General features: G+C 36.7%; 1 pseudogene; it reads right to left on the bottom strand.

The window, feature by feature from the left end:
• Positions 1-952: 952 nt before the first annotated feature.
• Positions 953-9,781, bottom strand: part of LOC132057901 (laccase-17-like) — an 11,364-nt pseudogene continuing 2,535 nt past the window's right edge.

The raw sequence follows: 9,781 nt of genomic DNA, 5'->3' as shown, positions 1-9,781 counted from the left end.
TCATTGAGGTAGATGGTGATGTTCATTGATATGTAATTTACTTTGTTTTAATACATAAATGGTGATACTCCTGTAGGAAAAGGAACAATTAATAGTTACTAAACTTAAAAATAAAAAAAAATAATAATAATAATAATATATATATATATATATAATAATAATAATAATAATAAATAAATCAGGTGTGATTTTGATCATTATCGCAATTCTTAATGCCGTAGTAGTGTGGAGAAGTAGTAGTTTGCCGCTCAAATCACGAAAAACCGGCTATATATGTCTTAAATTTTGTTTTTGGTTTTTCACCCGGTATCTGATATCCACATTGGAGCCCGATTATATACGAATTCGCGCCGCGTAGGGCCCATTTAGGGCTGTGTTAAATATTTTACAAACTTTGGTTATGTTTTAAACAACCTAAAAGTGGCTTTCTCCCTAACATGTTGTATGGGCTAAGTTACAACGCAACACAACCTAGTATGAATCAGTTAATGTGGTTCATTTTTTTCTTTTGGTGGGAAAAAATAATAATGTAGTTCATTAATTGTACTTAGAAAGTGCATAAGAGGTGCATGGCCTTATTTTTTATTTTGAGGAAAGCACATCCTATCCGAAAACAAAGAAATACCTTCTAAGAGAAGTGCATAGATAGCTTACAGATTTTCTCGGGATGTGTTAATTTATTTTTAACCATATACTGTTGTTGAAGAATTGCGATCGCTTTAGTCTCTGGAATGTATGTTATCGAGGACGAGGAGTGACAATCAGTGGTTCTAACAAAAAAATAGATTCTACCATCCTAGGAAAAAAATATCTTTTCATAAATGTATATCGAAATTTACACACCATTCGCATGTGCTTTAAACGAAATAAATGTCAATTACATGGAATGTAAGAAATATTCAGATGATTCGAAAGAAAATGATAATTCTCACTAATTATAGATTACAAATTTCTCAGAATTTCGAATTTACAAAAATTCTCGACTCTCTCTCACATAATGAAATAAAAAGAAAATACATGAAAAGGGTTTTTTTTTTAAAGAAAAAGGAAATTCGCGAAAGATATCCACCAGCTAATAAAACCATGACGAGGAAACATCAACATGAATTGAGAAAAAAAAAAGTGAGGTACAAACAAATGCATGAAATTGAACTCTCAACACTTGGGCAGGTCCATTGGCGGAGGAGGCAACTTTTGATTTGGAAATTTACCATGAAGAACCAACCATGCCATTTTCAATCCCCAACTTGTGTGAACTTCCAGGTGACAATGCATAAACCATACTCCTAGTGACGAACAATATTATTGAAGTTATTGAAGCTATTTATCTCATTTGTCTCATCATTGTAATTGTACTACTTAGTCAACTGTACTACTTAGAGTAAGTGTACTACATAATTTCCTAGCTGTACTTTTATCTTGATTAGTTTAGTTAGTTATTCTACAGCTGGCACCAGCTCATTAGTCCATTAGTTAGTTATAAGTTGGACCATGTACAATACTTTACTCTTTAAGCAGTTATATTCATTTTCCCCCATTCTACAGAAATCTTCTCTCTAGAAGTTCTTCACGTTTCCTCCATTAATGTTGCTCCAAATTACTTGAATCCTTACTTCTTATCATGGTATCAGAGCTTAGGCTTTAGATTCTGATATAGATTCTTCGAAATTAGCCCAATTTAGAAAGTTTCCTCTTTTTTTTTTTCCTTCTTTCTTCACAGATCGAGTGACTATTATTGGAAAGTTTGTTTTTACTGTTTGTTGTTAGTTTCGACTTCAAAGTTCGATTCAAAGGAACGATTTGTTCGAGTTGTTGTTCGATTGCTCTCATCAAAGGTACGATTTGTTCAAGTTGTTGTTCGATTGCTCTCATCTCAATTTGTTAGTTGTTTGTTCTTGAGTGTTCACACTGTCATTGGCGATTACTACTGAAAATAACCCTAGAAATGATGAAAACACCATAGATTCGACCAATCATTTGTATATGCATCCTTCTGAAGGTGCAGGAACTGTATTAGTGCCAGGATTAATATTCGATGGTAGCAGTGGGTATAGGTTCTGGAAAAAGGGAGTACTGTGGGCCATCTCAGTGAAGAATAAGATAGGTTTCATAAATGGAAAGTGTAGGAAACCTGATCCTGATTCACCAACTCTCAGTCAATGGGAAAAGTGTGATGATATGGTGACTTCGTGGATCATGAACTCATTATCTAGAGATTTGGCAGATGGTTTTCAGTATGTCAGTAGTGCAAAAGAATTATGGGAAGAGTTGGAGGATCGATACGATCAAAATAATGGGGCAAACTTGTATCAGTTGCAAAGGGAGATCAATGAGTTGAGTCAAGTAACTTTGGATGTTCTTTGCTTACTACACTAAAATGAAAAAGCTCTGGGAAGAGCTGAACACTTTGAATGATGCTTAGTGCACTTGCAATTGCACCTGTGGAGCCAAAACAAAGATGCACAAGGCAAAGCAAGACAGACGACTAATTCAATTTCTCATGGGCCTCAATGAGGTATATACTGTTTGAGGGCTACTATCCTGATGATGAATCCACTTCCCAATATTGCACAATCATTTTCTATCCTGATTCAAGAGGAGAAGCAAAGGGAAGTGAGGCCACAAGGTCATTTTGAGATAGGTTCCACTTCTTTGAGTGCAAATGGATTTGGGGGAAGCAATTTCAGGACAAACTACAACAACACCAATTACAGCAACACTGTTGGGACAAGTGCATATAGAGGAAACTATCTTGCATACAGAAATCCAAATTCAAGGCCTATTTGTGAGCATTGCAGAAAACCAGGACACACCAAAGACAGATGTTACAAGATCCATGGTTATCCACAAATACCCACTAGTCAAATAGGTTTCAGACCTTCAACAATAGAAACAATAACACACAAAATTTCAACAAGTTCAACAACAAAGGGAAATGAATTGCAGCAAAATCTTATGGAACACAGAGTAGTTGAGATGCAAGTAATGATGGAGGACAAACTAGTGCTCAGGCCCAGAATTTTGCTCTACAAGACCTAACTAAAGAATAATATGGTCAGTTGCTGCACATCTTGGAGAACTTTCAACCTGGAAATGCAGGAGAACACTCAGGAGGAATCAACATGACTGGTGGATCAGCAAATTTTACAGGTATTTTGACTTGCCTCACTTCTTTTGATGGTGCTAAACAATCTTGTGAAAATTTTAGACCTGATGCTGATTTTTGGATCATTGATTCCGGAGCCACACACTATATGACCTTTAATAAGTCCTTACTTATCAACACTAAACCAGTAGTTTACCCTTTCCTTGTCTCATTGCCCAATGGATATAAGGTCAAGATGACCCTAATAAGAGATGTTGTACTTAGTCCTAAACTCACCTTGAAGAATGTCCTTTTCGTGCCCAGTTTCAAATTCAATCTGATATCTGTCCACTCTTTAACAATTCAACTTAATTGCATTGTCATATTTACCAAATTTTCTTGTCTTCTTTTGGAGGCCCCTTCACAGAAGAGGCCTCTGGAAATTAGTAAAGTCAAGGATGGTTTATACTTCCAGTTTTCAAGGTTAAATGCAAGTTTTTCTATTCCTGTTGCCTCTGCTTCTAATTCTGATATTCCTACTATTCCTTCTCAAATTACACACAACCAATCTCAGTCATCTTGTAATGTAGATCCCCATGTAAATACCTCTGTTAGCAATAAAACTGGTTGTTCATTGAGTGGTGAAAATATTTGCTCACTAACTACTGAAAATGTTTCTTCGATGACTGATGCACTTCTAAGAAGTGATCATTCAGTTGACTTCTTGTGGCACAAGAGATTGGGGCATGTCCCTTTTGGTAAGATGAAAAATATATCCTCTATATCAGACACCTTTGCACCCAAACAACCTTTTACTTGCACAATTTGCTATATGGCTAGACAAACCAGATTGTCCTTCCCACAAAGCACCACCAAAACTTCCAAACCTTTTGAGTTGTTTCACATTGATCTATGAGGCCCTTATCACGTCCCAACTCATGATCATTATATGTATTTTGTGACCATTGTGGATGACTATAGCAGGTGAACTTCGACCCGCCTTGATAAGTTGCAAAAGTAATGCAATGCAGGTCATTAGATTCTTCTCTGCTATGGCCCAAAACCAGTTCAATACCACCATTAAATACATCAGAACTGATAATGGTTTAGAGTTCATTAATGTAGAAACTTCTTCTTTCCTACAAACCAGTGGTATCCTTCACCAAAGAACATACCCATACACCCCTCAACAAAATGGCATAGTAGAGAGGAAGCATAAGTACTTGCTTGAGACAGCAAGAGCCCTCCTATTCCAATCCAAGTTTCCTTCAAAATATTAGGGAGAATGCATTTTAACTTCCACATACATTATTAACAGATTACCCTCCTCTCTACTACACAATAAATGTCCATATGAAATGTTATACAATCATAAGCTATCTTATTCCCATTTGAAGAGCTTTGGCTGTCTCTGTTTCCCCACTACTCTTAAAACACACTTAGACAAACTTGAGCCAAGGTCCACACCCCATGTTTTCATTGGTTATCCTTTTGGCACTAAAGGATATAGAGTCCTCAATCTAATCACAAAGAAAATTTACACCTCGTAGATGTCATTTTTTATGAGAAAATTTTCCCTTTTACATTGTCATCTAACCCATCTGCTTTATATCAATCCAGCCTAACTTCAACTCCTAGCACCTTACCTTCCTTTGATGATGATCTCTTCCCCTCTCCTGTCCCTTCCTCCAATTCCAATGCACCTCATGTTCATTCTCCCTTATCTTTCCATGGCAATGAGAGTCACTTACTGCATAGTGAAAATTTCACTCCTTCAAACCACCTCTCTAGTCCTCCAACCTCACCCTCTCATCCCATCTCTTCTAATCCTCATTCCAGCTCCTCCACTCATAGGCAGCTATTACACTCTTCACTCATACCACACACAAAAGATGCTGACACTAACAGACCTAGTAGGGTGTCCAGGCCCCCTTCATATCTTAATGACTATGTGCATCACCTTCCTAATCTTCAATCTAAACCTGCACCTGAGTCAACATCTCATGCTGATGCTTATGCTAATCATGATCCTTCTATTCCTGACAGTAGTGATAGTTCTTTTTCTTTTGCTGCTTATATACCTCATGAACCTAGTTTTTCTTTTACTGCATTAACCCCTGATAGTCAGCATTTGGTCAAAAATATTTCTCATGATTGTGAACCCACCTCTTATGAGGAGGCAGCCTTGAATCCTGCTTGGCAAGCTGCCATGACACAAGAGTTTGATGCTCTTCATGTCAATCATACTTGGGATTTAATCCCCCTTCCACCAGATAAGAAACTTATAGGTTGTAGGTGGGTGTATAAATTTAAGCATAAGGCTAATGGTAGTGTTGAGAGGTTTAAAGCTAGATTGGTAGTAAAAGGATACACTCAGCAATGATTAGTACTACCGTCAAGAAAGGGTGGAAAATTTTCCAGCTTGATGTTAATAATGCTTTTCTCCATGGAGATTTGCATTTGGCGGTCTATATGGATGCGCCTCCTGGTTTGGTTCCACCCAGATCTGACTTAGTCTGTAAACTTAACAAATCCTTATATGGCCTCAAACAGGCCAGCAGACAGTGGTATGAAAAACTAGCTGCAGCACCGTATTCCAAGGGCTATTCCCACTCCTTACTTGACTATTCCTAAATTTACAAGAAACAAGGTTCCTTGGTGATTTTCCTGGCAGTGTATGTAGATGATGTCTTAATCATTGGTACTGACCTTGATGAAATTGATTCTCTGAAACAATTCCTTCACTCCACATTTAAAATCAAAGACTTGGGCTTCCTGCATTATTTCTTAGGACTTGAGGTGTTGAACAAAGATGATGGTGTGCTTATTTCTCAAAGAAAGTTCACCATGGACCTGTTGAGGGAGTATGAATGTCGTATGCAGTCCAGTTCCTTGTCTTCTCCACTTGATCCATCTGTGAAGTTGACTGCAGATGAGGGTGCACTTTTACCAGATCCCACTCATTATAGGAGGTTGGTAGGGAAGCTCAACTTCCTTACCCATACCAGACTAGATATTGCATATAGTGTGCAACACTTGAGCTAATACATGCAGAATCCCAGAGAGTCTCACCTGAAAGCTGCATTCCATGTCCTTAGATACTTAATGGGTGATCTTTTGTGATTCAAACTGGGCAGCTTGTCCTAAGTCCAGAAGGTCTGTTAATGGCTATCTTGTCTTGCTTGGTGATTGTCCAATCAGCTGAAAGTCTAAGAATCAGGCTACTATGGCCTTGTCCTCAGCAGAAGCTGAATACAGATCTACTAGGATGGTTGTTGGAGAGCTAGTGTGGTTAAGTAGATGGCTTGAGGAGTTGACTGTTCCCATCTCCTTGCCTGTTCCTATTTTTTGTGACAACCAAGTTGCACTACACATTGCAAGAAACCCTGTGTTCCATGAGAGAACCAAGCATATAGAAGTTGACTGTCACTTTGTGAGGGACAAGCTCCCAGAAGGACTGATTTCTCTTCATCACATTTCTACACATGATCAGCAGGCAGACATATTCACTAAGTCCCTCACTGGCATCAAACATTCTCTATTTTTTAGCAAGTTGGCTGTGAATACCTCACTTCTAACTTTTGGGGGGGGGGGGGGGATGTATTGAAGCTATTTATCTCATTTGTCTCATCATTGTAATTGTACTACTTAGTCAACTGTACTACTTAGAGTAAGTGTACTACACAATTTCCTAGCTGTACTTTTATCTTGATTAGTTTAGTTAGTTATTCTACAGCTGGCACTAGCTCATTAGTCCATTAGTTAGTTATAAGTTGGACCTGTATAGTACTTTACTCTTTGAGCAGTTATATTCATTTTTCCCCATTCTACAGAAATCTTTTCTTTAGAAGTTCTTCACGTTTCCTCCATTAATGTTGCTCCAAATTACTTGAATCCTTACTTCTTATCAAATATAATACAATACATTATTATTAGCGAAGTCAGAAACTCTAACAAGGAGATTAAAAGTACAATAATATTTTCACACCCAGATTCGAGCTAGCCTACAACCCGATAGAATTTTCTGGCAAATACCTTTGATGCTACATAAACTGAAGGTTCCAGTACGTCAAAAGTTAAAGTTCTATATAAGGAGTTTTAAACTATGTACCGTGTGCTTATTTAGAGGATTTTACAGTTAAAGTCAAAGGTTTGTTGATGGCGAGATTGGCATGCCTTCTAGTTGTAGTTGACTTTAAGCACACCTGAACTATCCATAATCGTCTATTTACGGGCTTGCACTCAATTGTCAATCAATTTACTTTTCTGCTTTCTATCGCATGCTTCTAAGATCTTTTTACGCTATTTTCATGTATAATATAACTTATAATGAATTAACCCCTCTTTAGATCTTGTAGTTCTACACTTCTACCCATGTACACTATGCCATATTTTTGTTTCTTGTTCTTTTATGAATAGATGCTTGCAGTTTATATAGTATCTACTTTGTTAAGCTTGATATTAGACTTATGAAGCAAATGATATTAGAAAACTTTCAAATGCAGATTCTTAAGTTACCTGGATTATCGGCAAGAAATCGAATAGCAACCCAACCACCAGAAGGGACACCCACAGTGTTCCTCTCAATAGGGTCAACAAGGTTGAAATTTGATGGATCCTTGTTAGGGTCAAAATTCCCAAACCCTTGGCCAACAACAAAGAAGTTGAATCCACGAAGATGAAGAGGATGACTTTCAGCACCAAGAATGCTTGTGTCTTGCATTACTAGCTCCACACTCGTGTTAAATGGTAAAACCTTAAGTTTTGTATCATTGTTAACTAGGATGTTACTTGGAGGGTTTCTAGTGTAGTTAAACCAATGTAATGGACTATAAGGAAAATCAGGCTGGTATACATCTTTGGATTGTCCAAAGAAATGAGATTGGAGAAGTGCAGTAGGTAGTATAAGTGACACATTATTGATTGAAGTTGAGAATTTTGTGCCATTGTGTCCTTGACAAGTTTTGTTTTGATCACAAGGACTTGTTCTAAGACCTACTATGAAAAATAAACATTTATCGACATTTATAGGTACATTAGTAGGGAATTGAGGAGTCGCGAGACTTCTTAATTTACTTGTAAAATTGGTGACAAATTTGTGTCATTGAGAGCTGGTAGTAATGGCTTAAAAAGTGGTAGATTTTTTAAATGGGATTTTGATTCTGATTCATACTCTAAAATTCCAGCAACTGTAGAGTTGTCAAATGTCCCAAGACCTGTCATATATGGCCGAGCAGTCATGTAAAATGTGGCATTAGGAAAATGAGGTTTACTTTTTAGGAGAACATTATAGGTTTGTCCTAGTGTGATAATAAGTGTATCTGTCTCAAAGGGTTTAACATAAACTCGTCGCATCGACAACTTGGAGAGTATGATTTGTAATCTGTCAAGAAAAGCTCATCATTAAGTGCAGCATTGATCAATTGAAGAAGATAAGTTTTTCCCAGCAACTTAAAAGCATCTGTATAAAGAACATCCAAAAGTGTTAACATTCCAGAATCAGTATCTATAAAGTCCAACAATCTTTCATAATGATTCCTACAAGTAAATCAAAATAAATTGAATCGTGTACACGTGTACTCTATATTGTTTTATTCATTCTAGAACAGTTGAATGAACTGATATAGAAATTGATATTTGGTCTAACTCAACCCCAAAGGTTAGCTTATAGGGTGAGGATTGCCCAAGTTCATATAAGAGATCAATTACCCATTTCATATTCGACGTGGGACTCTTAACACTCCCCCGCACACCCAGACCTCGTTAACTGGAGTGTGGACAATATAATACGAGGGCTCAGCATTGGTGAACAAAGAAATTGGATGGGACTCTTAACAGGAATATTTAAGGGATGATTACATTTTTGGACAGCTGAAAAGAATAGTAGCCCTCGTATATATAGATTTTGTATACTAAGTACAAATATACAAATAATATACATATTATAGTATATACATAATCAGTGTGTAGGTTTTGTCTATTTTGGTTAGCGCGTAATTAAATCAGCTGAATATTTAATAATAGAATTGTAACTATTACCTTTTGCCGAGCAATTATAAAGAGGGCCAGGAAGTCCATTGATAGTATAGGCATCAGAAACATTAGGACCTCCACCTGTTTGCAAAGCTTGGGAAATTATGGCTTCAGTATCTGCATTGAACCATTCTCCTGTAACATATTTCATTCATCAATTCATCATTAGTATTTTAATAACTTACTATAGTCAAATTAATGAAGAACTTAATTAATTATTACCAAAGATGATGGGAGTTTCTTTGTAGTGTTCGGCAAATGGATAAGGAGTATGTTTCTTAGAAAGAATGATAATAGGACAATAAATAGTTGATCTCAACCGTGAAATATGTGCATGCCACCAAAATGTTCCTCTTTGACCAATTATAGTGAAGTTATACACATAACTTTGGCCAGTTTGAATGGGACATTGTGTTAGATATGCTGGTCCATCTGCCCATCCACTACGAATTTGTCAAATTCCATGTCTATTGTATGAAAAAAAATATGATTAAGCTTAGGTAAAGCTTAGTTAAGCTATTTAAAATAAAAAGATTACATCTTGAGATATCAATTGCTTACTGAATTCTGTGAATTGCATGAAAATAAGTATATTTATGTTTACCAGTGGATGGAGATGTTGTTGTGAACATGATTGACCACCTCAATTTCAACACGATCACC

Source organism: Lycium ferocissimum, chromosome 5 (assembly GCF_029784015.1).
Source record: "Lycium ferocissimum isolate CSIRO_LF1 chromosome 5, AGI_CSIRO_Lferr_CH_V1, whole genome shotgun sequence".
NCBI lineage: Eukaryota > Viridiplantae > Streptophyta > Magnoliopsida > Solanales > Solanaceae > Lycium > Lycium ferocissimum.
This window is presented reverse-complemented; position numbering and strand designations above follow the sequence as displayed.